The sequence below is a fragment of the Sciurus vulgaris genome (assembly GCF_902686455.1).
Source record: "Sciurus vulgaris genome assembly, chromosome: 7".
Lineage (NCBI taxonomy): Eukaryota > Metazoa > Chordata > Mammalia > Rodentia > Sciuridae > Sciurus > Sciurus vulgaris.
Window position 1 is genome coordinate 115,318,055 of NC_136467.1, and position 26,276 is coordinate 115,344,330.

At 43.9% G+C, this 26,276-nt stretch overlaps 1 protein-coding gene across 17 annotated transcripts in view; it reads left to right on the forward strand.

The window, feature by feature from the left end:
* Positions 1-26,276, forward strand: part of TRERF1 (transcriptional regulating factor 1) — a 206,621-nt gene that overhangs the window by 29,382 nt on the left and 150,963 nt on the right. Inside the window, exon 1 of one of the 17 annotated variants that reach the window (XM_079147727.1) lies at positions 19,215-21,413. The exons of 15 other annotated variants lie outside the window; for them this stretch is intronic. The gene's annotated coding sequence lies outside the window, so the exon portion shown is untranslated. Of the gene's footprint in view, positions 1-19,214; positions 21,414-25,276; positions 25,914-26,276 lie in introns of those variants that run through there. One more of the 17 variants, XM_079147728.1, reaches the window with a different exon arrangement.

Consider the following 26,276-nt stretch of genomic DNA (forward strand, 5'->3'; position numbering starts at 1 on the left):
ACAAGACCTGCAGGTGATCAGGTGCATACAAATGCTGAGAAGGGCTGTGCCAGGCAGATGCCCCCTAGGTTAGAGGTTTGTGTGTGGCAATGTGGTTTATATTGTAAAGTGCCAATAACACGGTATGATTCCAGGCTCTGACCTGTCATTAAAGCCTGGAATTGTGTGTATGTACGCGTGTTTCCATTTTACTGGTGGCATTAGCATAGGCTTGTGGTTTACGCACCCCTGGCTCACCGAGTTCTTGGCACGGCTAGTCATTTCTTTGAATGCGAGTCTGGCATCACAGAATGTAGGGGTGTGACCAAAGCACCACTTTCTTCCTGCACAGGAACCCAGGCTTGCTGTGTCAGGCTCACACCTCTCCCTGGGGTTCCATCTATTTGTCCCCTCCTCCTACTTCCTCTTTTCCTGGGACAGGCAGATGCCAGCCTTCGACCCCAGATGTGCCCTGGCTTGAGGTGCCTCCCCGATTGCTTTCCTCTCCATGTTCATGCCTATGAGTTAGTAGCTGGTCTTTCTGGGATGTTTGTTTATTGGGGGCTTTTGTTCTTATGGCCAGGTCTAACCCATGTTGGTACATTTAGAGGGTAGGACCCTAATAATGCTGGGTACCTCTGCCTCTGGCGGGTGCTGGGTGAGCAAACACCTGTGGATTCCTGAGCATCAGGAGCGGAGGATTTGGAGGGAGAAGAGTGGGCGGGCTGCTTCAGATACGCGGAAGGGGTGGGCAAGGACTGGAAAAGAAGCCTGGAAGAAATCTGGAGGGTCTCCTCCATCTGGGAGGGGGAATTGGGCCTCTGGCTGTAGAAGAGAACATGAACTGATCCCAGCTGTCCTTCCCTAATGGGAGAAGGTGGAGGCCAGTGCCAGCGTGCAGCTTGCTTTGGAGTGTTTCTCGTTTGCTGCAAACCTGTCCGTGCTCTTTCTAAGTAAATCTGGTACTGAGAAAAGTTGAGGCCTTAAATAGGGGTGACGAGCAGGGGTGCAAAAGTCAGGAACCAGGCCATTTGGGCGTTATCCTAGTAAAGTTTGGGGTGGAGACTGTATTTGCTGCTGCTGCTTTTTTTTTTTTTTTCCTTCCTCCTTACTTTTAGTTGTAGATAGACACAGTACCTTTATTTTAGTTTATTTGTATGTGGTACTGAGGATCGAACCCAGTGCCTCACAAGTGCTAGGCAAGCGCTCTACCACTGAGCTACAACCCTAGCCCCTGTATTTGCTTCTTATAGTGAGGCTGGAAGAACTTTTTCTATGTTTAGAAATCGTTTATGTAATACGAAAGTATGTGTTCTTTAACAATTTTTTTTAAAAGACACCAGAATAGAATACAATGTAAACAGACCAATTACCATAGAAGACATTGAGAAAGTTATCAAAGCACTGTTCCTTAAAATAGTCCTAGGACCAGATGACTTCACAGGTACCTTTTTTCAAATATTGAAGGTACAGGTGATTCTAATGCAATTTAAATTGTCTTAGAATAGAGAAAGAAAGAACATTTATTTATTTTTATTTTTATTTTTTGCAGTACTGGGATTGAACCGAGGGCTAGGTAAGCACACTATCTCCAGCTCTGCCCAGGCTGGCCTCAAACCTGTGATCCTCCTGCCTCAGCCTCTCGAGCAGCTGGGATTACAGGCATGTGCCACCATGCCCAGTTACTTAAATTCTTTTTATAAAGCTAGTGTGATGATGTGACAAGAGAACAGTGTGAGCATGACAACCCACAAGGCAAGCTCAATTTCCAGGAGATGCAAAGTCCTAATAACATAATCGGCAACTAGATTCGAGCAGCCCCTGGAAAGAACTCCACTATCACATGATTTTCAGAATGGGAATGCAAGGATATGTTAATTTTAGGATTTCTATTAATAAAGATGTACCATATTAAAGGATTTAAGGAGAAAATAAGATGCTGAAACTCTTTATGAAAAATTAAACATCTGTTTCTAATAAAAACTTTTATAGAAATAATCAGATACCTCCTCAACATGGGAAAATACATTTTTGTCGAGCCAGTGCCCAGATTTTGCTCAGTATTGAAATGGTGAGCACTAGATGCCTGCTCATTAAAATCACAAATAAGGACCATAATCATTTAACCTTAGTCTGGAGGGAGGATAAACTGTCATAATCACATAAGAGAAAGAAATAAGAGGAATGGAAACTGGAAGGAGAAGGCAAAAGTAAAAGACAAACAAAAGAATTCAGGAAGGTAGTTGGATGCTTATTAATGCACAAAAGTCAGTGATTTTTCTCACATAAATATCCAGCTTAAAAATCTAATGGAAGAAAAAGTCCCACGAAGGCAAACGACAAAAGAGATAAAATGCCTAGTTATAAACGTCATAAAATTATAATAACATCAATACTGCAAAAGGATGTGAAAGACTTAGAAAGATAATATCACCTTGACTCAAGTCAGTGTTATAAAAATGTCGCTTTTCCTATACATTTAAGTTGTGATCACAATGAAATTACCACTTGGATTGTTTAGAGAATAGAAAAGCTGATTTCAAGTTCACGGAAAAATTGGTATGTAGGAAAAATATGAAAAACAAGGGGAGGGCCCAGCTCTAGCAGATATTAAGCATTTAAAAAGTAGAATAATTCAAATTCTTTGGTACAGATTGACTGAATAAGCATTGGAACAGAATAAAGAACTTCAATATAGATGTGTGTGCATGTGTGTGTGTGCATGCACACAATTTGTGATAGCGCTTCCAGTGCATGGGGGAATACAAAATCTTTACAACTAGATAGCTATCTGGGGGAAAAAAGAGCAAAATCCCTAATTTGTGCCTTAGATCAAAATAAGTTATCAAAGATGCATCAAAGATTTAAATAAAGAATGGAAGTATAAAAGCACTAGGAGAGTTTTTCTAACATCTTGGAGTTAGACCCTTCTAAATTTGACACAAATCCTAGAAGCTGTAAAATAAAAGACTGATAAATTTGACTATATGAAAATGAGAACCACTGCATGAGAAAAACACCATAAACAAAATCAAAAGATACATCATAATCTGAGAAAAAATATTTGCAAAGCATGTGATGAAAGAAGCTAATTCACTTCATATACAAAGAGCTCTTAGAAACAAAGAAAAAGGGTCATTAACTTAATTAAAAATTGAGCAAAGAACAGGAGCAAAAGTGTAAATGACTTAAATACATGAAAAGTTGCACAAACTATCTTCTGATAAAAATGCAAATCAGAACTATAAAAGGAGGGCATTCATAACCTATCAGATCAGAAAAGATCAAAATGTTGGGCAATACATTGATTTGGTAAGTGTGTAAAGAAAATACTTTCATACATTGCTGATGAGAGTAAATGGATACAATTGCTTTGAAAGGCAATTTGTGATATTTATCTAAATTACCAGTGCTCATATCTCAGGACCCAACAGTTCCACTCTTATGTTTCTGCCCTAGAGAAAACTTCTGAGCGTGCATGGTGTTCATTGGACATTGTCATAATAGTGAAAAACTGGAGACAACAATACAAATATCTATCAGTAGGAGAAAGGCAAAATAGAACCGGACTGTTCCGATCACTAGTGGGTCAGTAAATTCACTTAGTGGATTATGATATGGTGTGAAACAAAGAATAGGTACTCATGAGTGCTTTGCACATGATGTGGGTAAATATTGGAGCTCTTCTTTGTCTTTTGTCTGTGCATAAATGTGAGTACATATAAAGTGTATTTCTTACAATGAGACTCAGTCAAAAAGTTGGAAAAACACTGTAAGGCTAATTAAAAGGGATGTTTCCAGTTGATACTTAGCCATAAAAATACATAATGTTGAGTGAAAAAATCACTTGTGGAGTGATACACACAGTGTGACACCATCGTATGTTGTATATTGAAAAGTGTAACACCCCAAATGGTATCATATTTTGACAGTATTATGTTTTTGGTGGAATTGTGCATTCATGTAAAAGAGGCCTGAAAAATGTGTTCCAGCTTCATATCAGAGGGTTCTTTGGGGTCTGGGGTGGTGTTGAGAGATGCCTGGGCTTATTTATGGTGCATGCTTGAATTTGTGAAAAAGAAAGTATGAATGTTTGGCTGGGATATTTAAGTGATTAAAACAATGTTTGCACATTATTGAAAGAAACTGCAAGGATGTGCCATCAGGTGCTTTCCACTTGGTTGTTTTGGCTTATCCTAATTCATTTTCTATAGTTGCTCAGTTTAAGTGTCTTTCCTTTTACCTTTTAATTTGAGAATCCTATAAATTTGTAAATACCATCTTTTTAACTGTTTTTCAAAGTTATTGGTATAAGATTGTATTTACAATTCCTTAAATGTATCAATGACTTCTTTATTGGACCTTTATATTTCTTTTCTAACTTTTTCAGTTTATTCTTTTGAAATCAGTTGGGCCCATGGTTTTATAAAATTCATTAGATTTCTCTCCCCAATGACTCAACTTTCTCTTCCTTGACATTTGTTCACATCCTTCTGTTAGTTCTGTTTTCACTTGTTAACTTTCCTTTTTTTAAATTATTTTTTTTAGTTGTCAGTGGACTTTATTTATTTATATGTGATGCTGAGAATTGAACCCAGTACCTGACACATGCTAGGCAAGAGCTCTACCACTGACTTCAGCCCTGTAATTTTCTTTTAACCTTTTTTTTTTTTTTTTTTTCTTGCATGAATGCACAGCAACACAACTGCAGTGTTGCTTTTGAAATCTCCTTGGGTCTGAAGATCTTGTTAAAATGCAGATTCTAGCCTGGTGCAGTGGTGCATGCCTGTAATCCCAGCGGCTAGGAAGGCTGAGGCAGGAGGATCATGAGTTCAAAGCCAGCTTCAGCAAGATAGCAAGCAACCTAGTGAGACTCTGACTCTGAATAAAATATATAAAGGGCTGGGGATGTGGCTCAGTGCTTAAGCATCCCTGGTACAAAAAAAAAAAAAAAAAAAAAAAGATTCTAATCCAGTAGGCTGGGAGGGAGAAAGTGGAGGTAATATCACCTGCTTTTCCTCCAGCTCTTTTTTTTTTCTCCTGTCTTTCTTTTTGTACTGGGGATTTAACCCAGGTGTCATTAATCACTGAGCCACATCTTTAGCCCTTTTAAAATATTTTATTTGGAGACAGGATCTCACTGAGTTTCTTAGGGTCTCACTAAATTGCTGAGGCTGGCTTTGAACTTGAGATTCTCCTGCCTCAGCCTCCCGAGCCCTCCAACTCTTAAGTACCCAGTGTCCAGTGTCTAATGAATCTGTCACCTGTTATAAAGATTATGCTTCTAACTATTGGAATAAAAGCCATACTATTTTCCTTTAAGGTAGCAAAGATGGGATGCCTTGTCCTATTCAATTACTTGTTTTGACATCGTTGGTGACCACGTATTTTCCAGAAGGCCCAAGAGAGTAGAAGAGCATTTGTGGCTACAGAATTTCTTCAGGCATGTTTGGTTGGTTGAGCGACTGCCTTGGCCCAGCACTACTGTGCAGCCTTTGCTGGTTTCACTGGGTGTTTAGGTCCCTTTGAATGAGTTGTTCTTAGCCTTTTCAGTGGCTCACAGACCCCTTTGGGAGTCTGATGGAAGCCATGGACTTTTTGTTCAGAAGCACATCTCACCCCTATTCATGCATACTGAAACCTCCAGTTTTTCTTTGGCCTGGGTGTACTTTAAGCCTCCTGAAACCTCTTTGCAGGCCACAGAACCCCTGGCTTGAAGGGTACTGTTAAGGCACAGAATCCCAAACTGAGGAGCAGTATCCACAGTGCCTGCAGAAGCCATCTGCTCCAGCCCTGTTCATTTACAGATAAGGAAACCCAGTGCCAATATTCTCCACATGCTGGGGCCTCCCTTCCATTCTAGCACAGGTGGCCGTGGCAGTGCCTGTGGCCGTGGGAAACCTACTTGCCTAGACATTGGTTTCCCTTGGGGGTCTGCCAGTCTGAGAGATGTCTGCCCACCCAGACCCAACCTGTAGCATCTCTGAGGAGAGCAGCTGCACAGGGTGCTTCCTTCAACTCTGTCCTGCCCTCAGCTCTGACAGGCATGTCTGTCCTGAGGAAGTGGAGGTTCAGATCCTCTCCGGCCAGGATTCTGAGCTAAGATGCCATTCTGGCTTTGACATGGCATAGCCTCCTGCTTTGTTTCTGGGTGCTGTTTCCTTCTCTAAGTCTCAGTTCTTCTGTGAGGCTTCTGTGTTGGTTTCTCTTCTGCTGATGTGCTTGGTATCCAGCCCTGTCCCTCTGTCAGTCAGGGATAGCACGGTGAGAGGGCATCAGTTTGGACCCCAGCTAATGCACTACTAGGCCATGTGACTCTGGGTATATTACTTAACCTGAGTGGGCCTCAGTTTCTTTACATGTGTGAGGGGAACAACAGAATATGCTTTATGGGGTGATTGGAAAGAAAATTGGTGGGCAGTATGTATTGAGAACCAGGAGACAGCTTTACAAGTCCTACTCCCGGGGGTTGGTCTCGCCTTGTCAAATCAGCTGGGTCTGTGGTAACTCCATAGATGCCCTGATGCCTGGGTTGCTGAGAGTCACCCTTCTGGCCTCCCCCATCACAGGGTTTTGGCCACGAGTTGGAACTGTTCATAACTTAATCCTAAGTTGTTCTTTTCCCTGAAGTCACTGTGAGCCTAGCCTCCATCTGTAGATGGCCAGTATGTCCCAGACAGGAGGCCAGCCCACATCACCTGTGGGCTCCTGTGTGTGTGCTTGGAACTGGCCTGGCTTGTCCATGACCTTCTCATCTTGGAGGAAATTGCAGATCAATTTCATGTAAAAACATTGGCTGCAAAGAAGATCAATGAAAAAAATAAATAGGTGAATGACCTAACTTCTTTGGGAAATAGTCATGAGCATCAATTATCCTCTAGCCATGGTGCTTAGCCTTGGGGAAATGCCCCTACCTCCATCCTCAGGGCACTGGAGTCCTGTGGGAGATCAGGCAAATGACCACTTGACTGTTTTATAGTCCCCTTGATTAAAGTGATGAAGGGGGAGGGGGAGCCCATGGCAGCCCAGAGGAAAGAACCTTGAACTTTGCTCTAGGAAGGTGAGGGTTAGGAAGGCTTCCCAGAGGAGGTGACATTTGAACAGACTTGAAGGTTGATCTCAAGATTCTGGTACATTACTTTTTCTGATGAATTTTAAAGTACCTAAGAAGCTCTTAAAAAATGAGTTTAGGGGCTGGGGCTGTAGCTCAGTTTGTAGAGTGCCTGCCTCACAAGCACAAGGCCCTGGGTTCAATCCCCAGCACTGCAAAAAAAAAAAAAAAAGAGTTTAAAAATTACCAAACAAGGCTTGTCTTAGGAATATAAGTCTGGTTCAACACGAAGAAGCTAATATTAACAGAAAGAAACTATAAAAATAGGAACAGCCAGTATTTAGCACAATGCCAGGATTATAGCTGGCACTCGACAAATTTTGTTGAATCAATGAATTTGGTCTCAGATACAGAAAAATACTGGAAATAGTTATATATTATAAAACATCACAAAACTAAAAGTGGGTGTGTTGGGGAACCTACTCTTAAATATAATGCGGGGAGCTGCAGATACAAGGTGGAGAAACATTAGAAGCATGCTCTGAAAAACAGGAACTAAACTCAAATGCCCCTTATCTCGACTCTTATTTAACAAAGTTTAACAGATGCTGTCATAACAATATAGGAACAAAAAGAAACTGGAGGGATTGGTATAGGGAAGGAAGAGATAAAAATATCGCTGTTTGCAAATGACACAATTTCTATTCAAAGAAAATTACAAAATCCTACATGGCTGTTTCTGAAAGAAGTTAAAGTGTTAACGAGTCAGTACTACAAAGTTTACGTCTTGATTTCATGCCCTAGCAGTGAAAATTCCAATGAAATACTTTATAAAGCTTGAAAAACCTTACTAATAATGCTAATCAGAAAAATTGGTGGGAAAGCACACCAGGGGATGTTTTGAAAACTCTTTGAGGAGCGAGGCTCTCCTAAGCGGAGCAGGCATGTAAGTGGAAGTTATGAAAACTGTACAGCCTAAGGATAAAGCAGGAAAGTGGGAGATCGTAAAATAAAATAGGCCCAAGTAAATGGAAGACACTTTAGAGGGTAAATTTGGAGGCAGACAATAGGAAAAGAAATAATTTTAAAGTAAATGGCTGTTGGGGAAAAACTAGGTGACAACGTGGAGAAAATGATCTCAGATTGATGTCTCCCATCCTATGTGAATGTGAAGTTCTAGATGTACTAAAAAGTGGGTTTCCAGAACTCTTGAGGGGGCTGGGTTGTGGCTCAGCAGTAGAGCGATTGCCTGGCATGTGCAAGGTGTTAGCTTCGTTCCTCAGCACCGCATATAAATAAATGAATAAAATAAAGGTCCGTCAACCTCTAGAAAAGATTTTAAAAAAGAACTCTGGAAGCTCAGGAGGTAGATGGAATATTTATCCTCACTGTGGAGAGCAAATGTGTTTGAACATTCTCGAAGAATGATCACTAATGGAGTGGGAGGTGTTCTACTGTAAAGGAATAAAACCTGTAAGATAAAAATAATAAAGTTATGTTTAAGGGGAAGGTGAGTGAAGAGAGAAACAGTTGTGATAAACGGATGGATCAGGACACATCAGAATTATGTGCAGTATTTTTCTTGGAGCCAAATACCCAGGCTGTACTGGGGAAGCAGTTGTGGCATGGGAATAGATAATTTCATACAAAGCCCAGGTAATAAACAGAGGTGTCGGAAAGGGTCTGACTTCCTAAATACAAAAGCTATGTATGTTAAAATGACTCCAAGGTAGCGCTTCAGTAATCTTGGCCACAAGTGGGTCAAATGTCTGAAAGCTGCTGCTGAGGCCTGTGGGAAAGAAAATGGGGTACTGCTAGCTACTGAGGAGTCGGGTATCATAACCTTGGACAGCAAGAATAACCACACTGTTCAACCACTTAACCAGTATTTTTACTTTTGGGAATTTGTCCCATAAAAATAATACCAAAGAGGAAGAATACCAACTTACAAAATTGGAAACAAACAAAAAAACAGGTAGTAACTTAGTGTAGGTAATTATGGAATGTTAGGTAAAAGCAGTGACAATGCAGTGGCCATCTGCCCACTTGACACAGAGCAGACGGAATAATTCCAGGTGGAATGAGCTGACTATGGAGTGGCTTATTGTGGACAGCTTACCTTTGCTGTGCATGCACGTTGGCGAGAATCTGGAAAAGCACTGTGTTTATTTGATGTGCTTTTGATTATATTTTTTTTCCCTTTAAAATTAAGACGTTAAGTAATGCAGGTTTTTGGAAGAAAAGGGGGAAATTCTGATAGTAAAAAGAAGAAACATGGGCAGTGGGTTGTGGTGGAGAGACAGCCCTGGGCAAGGCATCCACAGGGGGCTGGATTTGAGTCACTACATTGCCATGTGGTTGTGGGCAAATCATTTATCTCTTCTCCAGCCTTCTTGCTTCTACCCTGAAACGAGGTAATGGTGATGCCCACAAATTAGATCAGAGGAGTTCTTGGCTTTTGAGCACTCTTTTCTATAAGCCAGTTTTGTAGAGTTTTGAAGGCCCTTACTGCCCCTCATTTCATTGCCATTTACAAACTGTCTGTAGCTCAGGGGCAGATCTGCTAGTGTGACAGCAGAGACTGAAAAAGAACATTGTGTTGAGCAGACTGAAGGTTTACCATGACCCAGTGGCTCAGGAGGCTGAGGCAGGAGGATTGTGAGTTCAAAGCCTGCTTCGGCAACTTAGTGAAGCCCTAAACAACTCAACGAGATCCTGTCTCTGAATAAAATATAAAAAGGATGGGGATGTGGCTCCGTGATTAAGCACCCCTGGGTTCAATCCTCAATCCAAAAAAAGAAAAAAGAAAAAAAGATATACCATGAGTTGAACCTTTTTAAAAGTCTGGTTTATGGATGAGGCCAAAGGCCACTCACCTGGTGTGCTTTATACTTTGAGGCCTGACAAATTCTAGTAAGGAGCTTCTCCACTGGGGAGCCAGATGACCCTGAACTTTTAAACCCAAGTCCTTGTGGTGAAGTAGGGATATCCTCCCTGTCTCACCAGTTCATTGTGAGTCTTACTAGTTCATTGTGTGAATGAGGTAAGACATTGCGTGTAAATATTCTTAGTGCTTTCAATTACGATTTACTGAGGTTTGCCCTGGATGTGCGCCAAAACAGACACGAGGCTGGAGCCCACAGGGAATAGGGAGCTGTCTGAAGGATTGTCTCAGTCTTTGGGGAGCTTGTACATCCCAGAGGGGGCAGTTAGACAGATCCCTACGAAGGGATAAGCATCCTGAGAAGGTAGCCTGTCAGGAAAAGGGGCTAGTGGCTAGTCAAGTGCATCGTGGGGAGCCGGGTGAGAGGTGGTTGATTGGGGAAGGTTCCAGAAAACCTGAGGTGGGTTTGCATAGCCCTGTGGGATGTGCAGGATGCACACGTCTGTTACTCTATGTAAGCCTGATAACAGACTGTGAGCTGAGGAGTCTGAGGTTTGCAGAGACTGAGGGGTTGAAGCTCCTTTGGGTTCTCTAGGCTGATTTGGGCCCAGGACAGAGGGCACTCCAGAGAAGAGGATGAAGCACAGGAAGACTGAGATGAAGAGTATAGGTGAAGGTCATGAAGGGAGTCTGGCTGAGTTTCCGGAGGCAGTGATAGGATGTCACCTGAGGATCAGGTCCCAGTTTTACAGCTTCTAGCCTCCCTGACCATGACCAAGTCAATCAACTTTCCTGAGCCTCAGTTTTCCTCTTGGTCAAGGCTTGAGTAAGCAGCTTACCTCCCAGGGGTGTGAGGAGGAGTGTATGAGTTAGGTATGGAAAGTAGAGGAATTTTTTATGTCTTCCATTCAAACTCGCTGCTGCCTTTATCATTTTTGCGATCACAAAGGATTCCGTGCCTCTTGGAAACAATGGTGGCTTTGTGTCCTCTGCTGCCTTGTGGTCAGTAATCTTTTCCCTGTTCCACGCTTGGGCAGCTGGATGCTTCTCTGCCTGCCTCTTGTTTGTCTCACTCTTCCTCTGCCCTCTCTTTTTCCCCCTCTTAGTAGGAGGGGGCCTCTGGCTGGGGGTGGAACCTGGGGCCTCCCCTATGCATATTTCAACCACTGCCTTGGACCCTCCCATTTTCAGTTCAAAGCAGCTCACCTTTATGAAACACCTTTGATATGTCAGGGATTTTGCCCTGAGATTTTATATACATATCTCACTTAAATCCAGTAACTCTTCCAAGGCAAGGTTTATTATTCTTATCTTTTGGATGAGGACATGGAGGCTTGGAGGAAGGGGATTCAGACCCTGTTTCTATCAGTGGGGCACTGTGTGCTTAGCCTTTGAATCTTAGGGCAGCGTGAATCAAATTTCTTATTCCTACTGCGGGGCACAGCTGGACAATCCTTGATCGCTGCCTTTTCCCTTCCTAACTGAACCACTGAGTCATGGTCCCCAGTGCCTAAAGCCTTCGTTTCCTCTGTGAAGTGGTGCTGAGGATAGCACTTACTTGGTAGGATTACTCTGATGGTGACATAAGGGGACACCCATAGCCTTGGAGCACAGCTGTAATCGTGGCTGCTGTTATGGGTGGCAGGCTCTATCCACCCCCCAGGGGACCTGTTTTCGGACTTTAGCCTGAAGGTGGGAAAATTAGCCTCCACTAAGTATGTGAAAACATTAGTGACCTGGCCCACCTGTCTGTGCCCTGAGGCCAGAGGAGTTCTAGCCCTGCCACTGTGAACTGGTCTCCACTTTTTTTTTAATTTTAATTTTTTAATTTGTTCTTTTTATATATACATGATAATAGAGTATATTTTGACATGTTATACAAGACCGAGTGTAACTTATTCTAATGAGGATCCCATTCTTGTTGTACATGATGTGGAATTACACTGGTCGTGTGTTCACTTGTGAGCATAGTAAAGTTATGTCTGATTCATTCCACTGTCTTCTCCGTTCCCATCCCCCTTCCCTTCCCTGCATTCCCCTTTGTCAAATCCAGTGAGCTTTTATTCTTCCTTCCCCTTCCTCCCTTGTTGGTAAATGGGTGGAACTGGGGACTAAGTCAGTCCCCAAAAACCAAAGGCCGAATGTTCTCTCTGGTCTCACTTTTGATGAATGGACTTGCAGCCAGAGGGTGGGATCGCAGGCGGGAGGAGAGGATCTCAGGGCAGGGGAGGACAGGGAAATGGGGTTGGGTGGGGCTCCTGCCCCCGCAAAGGCCTGTGAATCACCAGAGCCTCCAGGCTGGTGCAGTCGGCCTGGAGGCGGCTTTTCTGAAAGCTGTGCTCTTGGATCTAGTTGTGTCTGCTGTGCTGAGATGGCTGGACCCGCACGGAGCAGGGGAGGAATGAAGGAGTCCTTCTAGGGAAACAGAAACACGTGATTTGTCCGCAGCAGCCGTCCAGGAGGGAAATGATTACAGTTGTGCTAGGGAACGGGGCTGGAATGGGAGACGATTTGATCATTCCCTGGGTGTGGAGGGGGCTGGACAGTCTAGGGTGATGCCCTGCTTCTCGTGTGGTGACTGCATGTTTGGTGGCCCCACTGACAGGAAGGAACCCAGCAGGAGCAAGGGAGAGGGAAAGGATGTTCAGCCGAGCTTACCTTTGGACAGGTTGAGTCTGAGAAGCCCGCACTGCAGGTGGAAGTGTCTGGCAGAACGTCCTGGCTGAGGTCAGGCACCATCTGCAAACAGATGTACCGTTTAGTGCTTCAAGTCATAAATGTGGATGCGCCCAACAAGGAAGAACGTGGGCGGAAGAAGCAGACGGACAGTGGAGCCCTGGAGGATACTAACAGTTACAGGACTGGAGTTCACAGATTTGAAGGATAGCAGCTCCAGTTACAAACACACCCGGGAACGTGTGTCACTCTGCTGCTCAAAATCTGGCCCATAGCCTGCAGGGTAGAGTCCAAACTCCACAGCACAACTGTATGGCTGCCCTGAGCAGGCCTTAGATTAGCTCTGGAGGGCTGCCCTGACAAAGCCAGACAACTTAAACAACAGTCTGTCCTCTCATGGTTCTGAAGGCTAGTTCTAGAAGTTCGTAGTCAAGGTGCTGTCAAGATTGGCTCCTCCCACAGGTGCCGAGGGAGAGCTTGTTCTGTGCCTCCCTCTGCCCCACAGTCCTTGGTGTTCCTTGGCTTGAAGATATATCACTGCAATTTCTGCCTCAGGGAGAGGTGTGTGTGTTTGTGTGTGTGTGTGTGTGTGTGTGTGTGTGTGTGTTGCTCTTTTCTTATAAGGGTGCCAGTTGTTGGTAACAGATGAGCTCAAGATGACTGTAATCTTATGTTAACTAATTATACGTGAAAGACCCTATTTCTAAATAAGATCACATTCTGTGATTTTTTCCCCCTCTCCCATGGCCTCCTTTTGGGAAGATGTCCAGGATCTGTGCCAGCTGAGGTTCACTGAGTGAATCCCATGAACTTCACCCCAATATTCTCCTCCTCCTTATTGAACGTGTCCTGTCTAGACTCCAGCCCCGTGAGATCAGGACTGGGCCTTGCCCCTCTCTCTTTGCATGATCTGGTTGAGAGTCCCAGCTTCCCAGAGTGCTGTGGGAGTGGGTATGAATCCTGGCTGGCCACTTGATTAGCTCTGCGACTCTCAGTGACTTTCCTAACCTCTCTTTGCCTCAGTTTTCCCTTCTGTAAGATGCAGTGGTTAAATGAGAATTTAATGAACCAAATGAAAAAAATATCTTTAGAGCAACTAGTCTGGGCCTTACAATCTCCACGAGGCCAGGGCTTATGTTTATTTTGTTTGCCTTGGTGTATGTGGCACTTGGCACAGCAAATAGTAGGTTAAGGGGATACCTGGTGAGACTTGGCTGGATGAGAAACGATGACACTTATGTGTTTATGGATGCAACCTTTCTTTAGAAGCCCCCTGCCTTTGGTCCTCCCTGGTGATTACAGTTTGGGCTTCAGCTAGTTGCTGACGAGTGGCAGTGCACAGGGGTCTCAGTTTGAGTCAGACTCACAGCCCGGCACCCAGAGCTTCTCTTTCATGTGGATGGAACAAACTGGCTTATTACATTAGCGGTACCTATGGTGGCTGCAATAGATGAGTCACCATTTACTGTAAAGCTTTCAGATGCCCGGCAGACGCACACCAGTCAGGAGGGCCAGGGTCCCCTGCAAGACCAAGAGCCCAGCCTCTGGTGTCTAACAAGAGGCAGAGCACACTTCTTGTGGTCCAGTGTAGTAGGAAGGTCTTGGGTGAGGGTCTGCAGTCTTTACCGCTCCCTCCTTCCCAAACTTACCACTAGAAGTTTATTTTGACCTATATATAGTTGTGGGCACATTTTGAAGTCAGATGTCTGTGTACATTTTTGTTTGCTTGCTTTTAGACTAAAGGCTTATGCTTGGGTCTGCCTTTGTTTCTGAATAATTATTAATTTTTTATGAAAAGGACTCACTTTTATTTCTTGATTATGGGCCACTGACAGCGAAGTTTCAAGGCCAGAGACTAGAGACAAGTAGACATATCTTTGACTCTTCTCTGCTGGCAGGTGATGGCTTTGTTTTCCTTTTGAGATGAACCTGTGAGATTGAGATTCTAATTGGTCCCCCAAGGTAGACAGGACTTGGGCAGTTAAGTCTTTGGGGATGAACTTGGTTGTAAAGTTGGAAAAGGAAAGACTCCCCAGCGCAATGTGCTCCCTCTTGCAGGAGAGTCTTGGGGAGCAGGGTGTGGGGGGCAGTAAGTGACTGGAGAGGTACCCTCAGAGTGCCCCATACATGCTGTATCCCCACGCAGCCCCCCAGAGTGGGTTCTAGATTCTCTGACAGTGGGTTCTGTGGCAGGCCTGAGGTGCTCATGAAATGTAAAATCTAGTTGGATAGGTAGGACATTTTTGAGCATGTCTGTGTGCATATCTGGAGCCTTGGGTAAGTTACATGACCTCTCAGTCTCAGTTTTCTCATCTGTAAAATAGGGATGGCAGTTTTCTTCATTTGGGTGGTTTTAAGGCTTTGATGATGTGTAAGTCACCTAGTACAGGCCTAGCACATAGCAGGAATCAAAAAGTGGTCATTGTGTTTACAAGAAGTGCTCTGGGTCTTGTGTTTTGAGGGAATGGGTGGTGCCCTCAAACCCTTTGGTGTGACGAGTATGGAGGAGTTGCTTCCCAGTAACCAGCGGTCAACTCCCTGCTTTGTGGTGGTGATGAATTCAGCATCTTCAGTTGACTGGTTTCTCCTTCTTCACCTTGGCTTTTGCTGTTGGTCCACGTGGAACCCCCTGGCCGTACCTTCCTCTGGGGTCTTCTTCCGTGATGGCCCCAGCTCTTTTGACGGGGCTGTGCTTTTCCTGTGTGTTTCCACCATGGCCACCAGTCCCTGCAGTTTCCTTCACAACCTCCCTCCTTGGACAGAGGAGGGGGTGAGATTTACCTTTTCCAAGGCCCCAGTCAGGATCCCCGTCTCCCAGAGACTTCTGTGTGTATGCTGGACACTGTTAAGGATATCTATTTGGGATCCTAAAATTTGGTGCTGTCTGAAACATAGAGAGACAATGGTGACAGACTATTTGAAATTGGGACTTTTGGGGACTTCAGGATAAGGGTTGCCGTGGCTGGGCGTGATCTTCATGGAGAACCAGGAAGTCAAGGCAACTTCTTTGCTTCTGCCTCCTCGTCGTTGGAGTCTCCTCGGGTTAGTGTCTTCCCTCCCAGCTTTCAGGGGTGGAGGTTATTTTGCTTGGGTGGAGCAACCTTTCTTCTTGAATTCACCTCCATACTGGTCTTGTGGCTTCCCTGGCTGGTGTTTACTGCCCTCCTAGAAGGTATGGTCCTTGATGCAGGGGCTGAGGGGACTCTGTGCCTTGTTTGAAGCTGTAGCCCTAGGCAGCCCCTCAGGAAGCCAGTGTCCAGTCAGCACAAATGCATGAAGTACCAAATGAAAACCCCTCACGGTGAGGCTGCTGCCCCGCACCCCCTGCCACAGGAAGCGGGTCGTTATCGTTTGTTATTGTTTAGCTGCATTATCCTCTCTCCTTTGCATGTATTGGTGCGCTGGGTGTGTAGCTGTTACTTGAGTTGTACACATTGAGCTTGCCAGGCCTTGGCGTAGACATGGTGCAGTGTTTAGGGTGTGGCTGGCTGGGGCTAGAGTATACTCTGTGACCAGGATCAGGAATATTTTTCTCCCCACAAAAGATAAAGCTCCTATGACTTTTGCTTCAGAGAGGACTGGATCCAACAGGGGAAAGTCTGCTCTGTGCAGGGGGGTTCCACTGAGGAACCTCTTGTATACAATGATAAGGATTCTAACAGTTCTGACTCCAAAGTTGGTGTTCTTTCCACAGCATCGCCTGACTCCTGGAATACCACAGCGCCCTAACACTGACATCCCATCCACTCTGGTTCCCGTGGAACTTCTTATGAGAACTCAAGGAGTGTGAATCAGCAGTGGCATCAAAAGTGACTTTCTGTGTTCACTGCCATAATGGAGTGGATCTGACTGTGAAGGCTGGGAGGAACAGAGAAGGTGGCCTTGGTTCCCAGAGTCCTCATTACTAAACATGTCCAGACTCTCTTGTTCTAGACTCAGGAACCCTTCCTTCCTCCCTATCTTCCCTCCATCCTCTTTGTCAAGTTCTGGTCACTTCATATCAGCATGAGGCTTAGCGTAGGCTACCTCAGTGCATATTCCTGTTTGAAAGCCTTAAATCTAAAGAACTCTTCTTGTCCTAGTGTTTTTAATATACAGCTACATCAGGATAGCACTTGCCAGGAGCCCCAGGGCAGTAGCCAACTCTGAAGGTGTGGCTTCTTTCTGGTTGTGTTGACACTGGGACCATCAGTGGTGTCCCTTCCCTTCTGTCCATGCAAGAAAGTGCTAGGAAACCCAGACCCCATTGTTAACAGGGGAAGACAAGACCTCAATGTCAGGGAGCTGTGGTGAGGAATTGACTTTCTCTTGGGTAATGTGCTCTTGTCGGTAATGGAAACCATAACATACGATGATTACTAAAATTTGACTATGGGTTTAATGAGAAAACTATGAGAGGGACCCACTTCCTCTTCATTTTTGTTTTATTTTTAAAAATTCTCTACATTCTGTTTCATTTCTCTTCCTGTGGACTTTTTGTTTTTTAAAAACATCACCAAACAATCTACTATGAAAACCAAAACCATCTAGAAAATAAAACTGGACTGTAGAAAACACATAGTGCTTTCTCTGGACAGCGCCTTCCTTCTTTCCATCTGGCTGGTTCTCTGTGCTTCTCATGGAACCGGTAGAGGTTGAAATGGGACAGTGGGGCCCATTGCGGAGATGAGGGGGGTTGAAGTCCAAGCTGGACTCGTGTGAGACCATATCATATTTGTTTTTCTGGGTCTGGTTTATTTCATTTAATGTAATATTCTTTAGGTTTCTCCATGTTGTGAATGACAGCATTTCCTATTTTTTAAGGTCAAATAAAAAACACTGCTATACACCACATTTTTAAAAATGTATTCATCCACTGATGGATACTTACATTTGTTCCTGTATCTTGGCTCTTGTGAATACTGCTGCCACAAAGACTGGAGTGTAGATATCTTCAACATAACTGATTTCAGTTCCTTTGGGCATATATCCAATAGTGGGTTTGCCAGATCATATGTATGTTCTAATTTTACTGTTTTGAGGACTGGCCATACTGTTTTCTAAAATAGTTATACTCATTTACAATACCACCAACAGTGCGTAAGGGCTCCTTTTTTTTTCCACATCCTCCCCAAAACTTGTTATGTTTCATCTTTTTGATAGTAGCTAATCTAACAGGTGTGTGCTGATTTCTCCCTGTGGCTTTAATTTGTATTTCTCTGATGGTTACAGATGTCAAACATTTTGTCATGTATCTATTGACCACTGTATATCTTCTTTTGAGAAATGTGTATTCACCTCCTTGGCCCTCTTTTTTTTTTTAATGGTTACTTGGTCTCTTGCTTTGGAATAGTTTGAGTTTCTTGTGTATTTTAGATATTAGTCCCTTATCTGTTGTATGATTTGCAGATATTTCCTCCCAATGCGTGGGCTGGCTCTTTACTCTATTAATTGCTTCCTTTGCTGTGCAGAAGCTTTATAGTTTGATGCAATCCCATTTGTCTATTTTTGTTTTAATTTCCTGTGATACTGGGGTCATATCCTTGAAATCTCTTCCCAGACCAATGTTGTAAAACTTTTCTCCTGTTTTAAATTCTAGTAGTCTTATACTTTCAGGTCTTATATTTAAGTCTTTAGAGAATTTTGAGTTGATTCTTGCATAAAGGGAGAGATAAAGGTTCATTTTTACTCTTCTGTATGTGGATATCCAATTTCCCCAACACCATTTATTGAAGAGATTGTCTTTTCCCTAGTGTGTGCTTTTGGCATCTTGGTTAAAAAATCAGTTGGCATAGAAATAGGATCTCTATCCTGTTTCATTGGTCAGTGTGTCTGTTTGGATGCTAGTACATGCTATTTTGATTATGATGACTTTGTAACACATTTTGACTCTGGTAGTGTGATACCTTCTGCTTTGTTCTTTTTAGTAAAGATTGCTTTGGCTATTTGGTGTCTTTTGTGGTTCTACACGAATTTTAGGATGGTTTTTCCTCTTTCTGTGAAAAATGACATTGGAATTTTGATAGAGATTGCATTTATCTGTAAATCACTTTGGTTACTATGGACATTTAAACAATATTAATTCTGCTACTCCATGAACCTTGTATATCTTTCCATATTTGAGTCATCTTCAATTGCTTTCATCAATATTTATAGTTTTTACTAGAGAAAACTTTCACTTCCTTGGTTAAATTTATTTCCAAGTATTTTATTTTTAAATGCCATTTCAAATGGGATTGTTTTCTTAATTTCCTTTTCAGATAGTTCATTGTTAGTGTATAGAAACACTGCTCTTATAAATTGATTTTGTGTCCTTCAAATTTACTGAATTTGTTTATCAGGTCTGACAGTTTTTTGGTGGAATCTTGGGGATGTTTTATATATGTGATCATTTGTCAGCAGAGACAATTTAATTTCTTCCTTTCCTATTTGGATGTCTTCTATTTCTTTCTCTTGCCTAATTGCTCTGGTTAAAAGATGGGCTTTGAAGGCTGAATAGAATTTTATTCAGAAAACTATGAAAAGGCACTTGGGGGAGATAATGACCAAGAACATGTTATGACCACACACTTGGCTCCTTAATACAGCCTGAGAACATCCCTACTTGAAATCACAGTGCTGCACATCTAAAACTTTTTTTTTTTTTTGGAAGGTTATGAACTATCCTCTAAAATATTTTTAAATTAACACCTATTATTTGTACAAATTAATGGGATCCACTGTGATATTTCCATACATGCGTACAGCATACAGTGATTATGTTCAACCTCCCTTTTGCCTCTCCTACCCCCTTTCCACTCACCCCCCCCCCTTTTTTTAGCTTCCACCACATATGGGAGAAAACATGCAATGCTTGTCTTTCGGGGGCTTATTCTGCTTAACATGATATCCTTCAGTTCCATTCATTTTCCTGAAAGTAACAGGATTTCATTCTTTATGCCCATTGTGTACATATACCATATTTTCTTTATTCATTCATCTGTCGATGGGCACCCAGGCGGATTCTGTATCTTAGCTACTATGAGTAGCATTGCAATAAACGTGGGCATGCAAGCATCTCTTTTGAATGCTGATTTCATTTCCTTTGGAAGATCCCAAACTTTGCATGTTACATTGTCACCCAAAATGTCTTGGATTTCAGAGCCTTTCAGGTTTTAGGTTTTTGGATTAGAGATGCTCAACTGATAAAGTCTATGCAAATATTCCAAAACTTGGAAATCTAAAACATTTTTGGTTCTAAGCATTTCAGGGATACTCAACCTGTACCACAACGCACAAACACAGAGTTGATTATGTCCTGGGTTTAAGTAGTACTTGCCCAATAATGGTTTTTACCAAATGCTTGCACATGCTTCACTTTGGGGTTAGGGTTGGAGGTCGAAGAATGGAATTAGGAGAAGGTTGGCACATGTTGAGTGTTTTATGTACATTTACCCCATTGGCATACATTGCATAGTCAAGAACACATAGCCAGGAAGTACAGGGTCTGGGACTTGAACGCATAATTCTGATCCTAGGGCGCTTGCTCTGCCCCTCCTGCTGCTTTAGCACCTTCTCTTGGGAGGTTCATGGATGATAAACAGTCATTCCCAAACAACAGAATTCAGGCTGCAGATTAGAGTTGGTTTCTGTCCTAAAGGAATGCTTGAAAATATAGCATTGTCTTAACTGATGTCACTCAAACTTTCTTTAGTGAGTGGAAGGAATATTGCCATTTGGTTGTTCTTTCTGGAAGACTGTCTGTGGTGCCAACTCTTTTATCATACTGTCCTCTAACTGGTTTATTGGGTGAGTGCTGCATATATTATTTCCTAGAGGAGCAGTAATCTTCTGACCTAAGACTTGCCCAAACTGGTAAGTTAAGTGCTCTGCTTGAATGGTTTTCTAATGGAGACAAGCTTTGGAGCTGGCAGAATTGGCCAGTTTTCCTTCCGTTTGGAGGGGTGGAGTTTTTATTGGACAAAGGAATGATGCCCATGAAATCCAAAAGGAGGAACAATGAATAGGAGGTGGCACTTTGTGGACAAGGGCAGTAGATTGGTGTTGGGCATTTTGGATCCATGACATATCTTGAGATGCAAGGGGTATATGAAATAGATGAATGGTCGTGTGTCTGAATTTTACTAAGTATTTGGTAATAGAGGTATAATATTGTAATTGTAGAGTCCATCTCTCGGTGCCTCTATCTTGCCACTTGGCCCCTCTGACAAGGGATTTGTGTAGTGAATACTGTCTGGGGAACGTGCCCAGGGTTGTCAGTTTCATCACATGAATGAGGTATAGTCCCCGCAAGGTCCAAACCCTGTTACACATCCAGTTTCTTGTCGCTGTTCTCCTATGATGCTCTCTGCCTCCTTCCTTCTCTTCCTTTCTCCCCCTTCTTTATTGCAGTGTCATTTTAGTTTGCAAGATTCTTCCAGGGCTGCAGATTGGTTTATCTTAGATTGTAAGAGCTTCTTGCCTTTTATCTCTGTTCATTATATTGGGGTCTGTGATTGTACTTAAAAAAAAAATGAAATTGAAAACCAAATGCTTAGAGCATTTCTGCAGTGTTCACTGTCTGCAAGGGTTGCTGAGGCTGTGGGTAAGAGCCATGGCCCCTGCTGCATGTGGTGTGTACAGGATCCTCAGAAGGGGAAGGGGACTGAAGCACTGGTCCTCTTGCTCCCTGCTCTGCTCCCAAAGTCTGGGTCCTCCTAGTTCTGGGGAGACTCAGAATTCTTTGTCATTCCAGGCTGCTGAGGAAAACAATTTGTGGGTTTCATTGTGGAAATTAAGAAATAAACTCCAAGTTATGTGTGCCCTCTCCTATGACTTGCACTTCACAGATGAGGCGGCTGAGGGGTGAGTAACTTACCTGAGGTCACACGAGTAAGTGAAAGGGCCAGATTTGAGTCCAGATCTGATTCCAGAGTTCATGATTTTTATTACTCTATGCACCAAACATGCTTTTACCTAAAATCAAAAGTACTTACTATTTCCTATCATTTTCCCTCTTTCGGACACAGGCTGGATAATTTAGGACTGTGTGAAGTGGTGTAATATGTGTATCCCATTTTTATTCACCTTAAAAGTGCTGCCTTTGAGTGTTGGGCATTTGGGGCTTTGCTGACTGGCATGACTGGCCTGGTGAGGGTCAGGTAGGTCCTCAGGCTCCGGGTTGTTGTGTCAGTCAGAGTCCAGTGGGAGGGAAGCCTGGGAGGTTTAGCTCCTGGCTCTTTGAAGCTCAGAAGTCAAGTCACATATCTGTGTGCCTCTAAGCACACGGCTGTTGGCTTCCTTCTGCTGTCTCTAAAGCCCTTTCTCTGGCTTCCTGCTGGAGTCCAGAGAGCATAACTCAGCACATGAGGGACCTGGAACTAACCTGCCTGGAAGGTTCCATGTGGGTAGAGGATGCAGGGCCAGAGGAGGACTGGGATTGAAAGCTGTGTGCAAATACACACATGCTCATGAAATGACCGCTGATCAGGTCCAGTTGCCTGTCCATTGACTGCAGGGATTGGAACCACAGGCTGGATAAACGGTGTGGTTGAACTGTGGATCTCAGTGAGCAGAGTAGTTTGGTGTGTCTCTAATGTGAGCTGAGCTGTGTGTTGGCATTTGTTAAGGCCATGCTTCTCCTTGGGCTGTTACTATTAATTTTACTCTCTTTTGTCAGGGTGTCCCATGCCTCTGTTGGAGGGGTGGGCACAGACATATTGTAAGGGTAAGACACACTCCTGAGACACTGAAAGGAAACTTTGAACCAGGTTGTTTATAGGAAAATCCAGCTATGTTGTAGGTCCCTGGTGCCTTGGATTCATCAGGAAACTGGAGAGTTTTCATCAGCCAGTCTCATCCCTCTTCTCTGGTGGAATCACACTTTAAAAAGTCAGGCGTGGGGTGGGGGATGGGGAAGTAGCTCATGCCAGTGTGCTCACCTAGCATGCATGAGGGCCTGGGTTCAATTCCCTGGGTTGGGGGGGAAGAAGTCAGGTGTGGGGGAGGAAGACGGTATTAGGGATTCTGGGTTCACTGAGTCCAGCCATAAAATACCTCCAGCTGTTGCCTCGATTGGAGTAGAGGGCAGCCGCAGGGTCCTTCGTGCTGCAACCTTCCCCGCTCTCTCTCCTGTTGCCCAAATACTTACCAAGAACTGAGTACTCCAGAGCCAGAGCCTAAGAATGACAGAGGCTCCTAGTCCTCTCAACTCATTGGGTCCCGACCGCCCCAAATCTCAGGTTGTTCATTCTCCAGGTACTGGATTGGGGGCATTGCCATCAGGCTACCCCTGTGCACACCGGGGTGCTAGGAGCCTCAGACCTGCACATTTAGGTGGGCCTTGGTGATGGCTTTAAACAGTCCATCCTGACTCTGCAGAGGGATGGCCAAGACCCAGAGAGGGCTCGTTGGCTGCCACAGAGTCACACAGCTACAGGCGGCTGAGCCAGGCCACACATGACTCTTCATGAAGGGCCTTCCCCACGGCCCGAGGGTGACCGGCCATCTCTGCCCTGCCTGCCCTTCTTGAAATAAGTGCTGGTGTCACAGATGAGGACTTCATGACTTCATCTCAGAGACTGCGACTGGGTACAGTTTGCCTGGTGGTTGCCTAAATTTAAACGAAGTGGGCTGGGGTGGGTGGGAGTGAAGAAGATTGGCTTGGTGCTCTCATTACAGCACAATGTGTTGGGGGAAGGTTCGGTTTTTATTTTTACTTCACTGAATGAGGGTTGAGCACAGAGCTGAAGGTTTTTTTTTTTTTTTTTTTTTTTACCCCCGCCTTTCCTTTTCTTACTTTCTTTTTTTAATGATTAAGTATCTATATTTTTATATTCTCAAATGAGGACTGGTGGTGTGTTTCACTTTCAGCCCTAGTATAAATTAAAATAGGTTGTATTGGAATGTTACTGTTTTGCATTAGCATTACTATTTTGCATTTTGTGAAGGGCAAGTCCAGTTGTTGGGCAGGCCGCCTGAGCATCTAGGGACTGTTCTGGCTAGACTTGGGTTTCATTTCCAGTTCCAAGCACTCATTGGCTGTGTGACTCTGGATATCACTTTTGAACTTCATTTTCCTTCTCTCTAAAATGTTGCTAGCAATGCCCATCTTAGAATTGGTGTACGTCTGCCATCGCATTTGTGAAACCCCCTGCACGTGAAGGGTACTCATGAATTCCTGGCTGTCCTTCTTTACTGTGCCTCCCATGCCTTGTCCCACCCAGCTTGAGGCAGATCTAGGCATGAGGTCGAGATGATGGCCCACTGAAGGAGCAGGCAGTGGGTGGCATGGACACATAGTCTTCTGCTAGCATGTGTTATGTGCATGCATGCATGTCTGTGTGCAGAGGAGATGGGGTTTGTGGGGGGAACTGGCTTGTCTCTTTGGGGGTGATGGGGAAAGTATTAGAGGCTTGAGCACATGGTTCTCACCCAAGAGAAGTGTCCCCCTGGGGGGTCTACCTCATCGATTCTTTACAGTTAGTCTTCTCAGTCTTTGAAAATCCAGATTTAAAAAAATCCAGTCTGTTTATTGTTTTATGGTGCAAGCAGTAAGATAAAGTTGAAGCATAAAGAAAATCATAGAGAAGAAAATCAACACATTCATAATCCTACCCTTCTGGAAGCAACCAGCATGAAGAGTTTGAAGTCAATGTCCCCAACTCTTTTTCTGTGCATGTACATGTTGGGAGTTGGCCTGCCTGTTCCTTTTTTACAGAACTGGAATCATACTGTACATATTGTTATGTAACATGCTTTTAAAATCGTATATTGTGAGCATTTGCTAGTTGTTAACTGTTCTTCTAAAACATGAGCTTCTGTGGTGGTACAGCATTCAATCGTGTGGGATATTCCATAACTTATTTAACTAGCCCCCTTTGGTCAGTCATTTAAATCGCTTTCCTTTTCTTGGGCTCCTTCCCTTATGCTGCAGTGGATTTGAGAATACAGGTGTTATAGTTAGGTCACTGGTAGAGCAGTCTGGACTACGTGGCTTCCTAAGTTTCAAGGTGCAGAGGCTCCTTGTATGCTCCCTAGATCTTGGGGCTCTGCAGGAAATTCACCATCCAGGTAAATACTGTACCTTCCCTGTTTCTTCCTGCCCCCTACCTACTGCTCATCATCCGTCAGCTGCTGCTTTAGGAAGCCTTCGCTCCTTCTCAGGGGCATAGCGTACCATGAGAGGTCACAGCTGCCCTGTAAAATCCTGGTTCAAGCCCTGATGATGCAGAATGACAAAATTGGTGGTGGTGTTTTTGACACTCATTTCCCCTATCTGCAAAATGAGGGTAATGAGACCTTTCTGACCAGAAGGTGAAGGTGAAATTCAGTCTCATTCTTGGATGTGCATTGCCACCTGCAGTACCATAAAGATGTTAGTTGGCATCGACCACTTGCCTTGTGGCCTTTGACTTCTCTGAGAAATGTCTGATTATGGGACCTACTCTGGTGGTGTGTGGGGGAATCAATTGTGCACAGCTCTCCCCAGCTCCATGTCCAGAGCCCTCACGTTGGCCAGGGTGGAAATTGATCAATGCTACAACCAGATTTTTTTTTTTTTTTTTGAGAGATGATTGTCAAATATTTGTCATTTACTAACGCTTACAGGACTAGTCTTGAGTGCTCTTAATCAACATTTGCCATATGTTGAGTTTGAATTTGTAGTTCTCCTTTCGTATGTTAATGCCTCATTTCCCCCAAATGAACTGTAAGGTCTTGAGGGCAGGAATTAGGTGTTTGACGACTCGTTGCTTGTGCGATGTCTTTGATGGAGGCCTGCAAAGCAGCATTTAGGCAAACGAGCTCATGACTTTACATGGAAAATTCTACACCAAGACAAGCTCTGAGGGACCATCGTAGCTATGCAGGCCCCTGGCCCAGTCCTCTCTTAATGATCCTTTATTAGATGGGTCTCTCACACACAGAATTTTAGTTATTTAGCCTAAAAACTGCCCAGGGTATAATAAAGGAGCTTTATTTCCCTGTGTTCCCATCAATGACTATAATAATAAGGGTGAACAAGTAATAGCATTTATTGATGGTTTGTGATGCACCAGGTACATCCTAAATGCTTTTACAGTCAATTTCTCATTTTTTCCTCACTTAAGTCATGTAAAGAAGACACTATTATTCTCCTTTTCCTTTTTTTAATTAATGAGGAAAATGTGAAACTTAGAGACATTAATTAAGTAACTTGGTCTGGATGGGGGGACATCCAGGATGGACGGCTCATTCCTTCGTTCATTCTTCAGTGGACATGGAAGCCCGCCCTTTGTCATGTGCCCTGCCTGCCAGTATGCACGCCTGCAACCCTTGCCCTCAGGGAGCTTTCCTTCCAGCGAGGGAGACCATGATGAGCGACAGGTAAACATGCGGCAGCGCCGGGCGTTGGTGCGGTCTGTGAAGATGGTCTGGGGAAGGAGGTGGAGACCGAGGGGGCGCGGCTGGGCTTTGGCTGTTCAGATCCCGGCTCTGGATGTTCTCCTCAGAGCCCACGGCGGATGTAGCCAGGCACCTTGCACACAGCTGGTCCTTGTGTCATTTTCAATTTTATTTTATTTTGGGAGCAAAGTTTTATTGCACAGGGAGGATCTGGGCAGGCACATGGAGGGCTCCGGGTGAGCTCAAATCAGGCTCAGATCTCTGTAGAACCTCCAAAGTGCCAATCCACATCCTGAGGACTGGCAGATGTGCCAGGCTGGTGGAGCAAGCAGGAAGCCCAGGCCG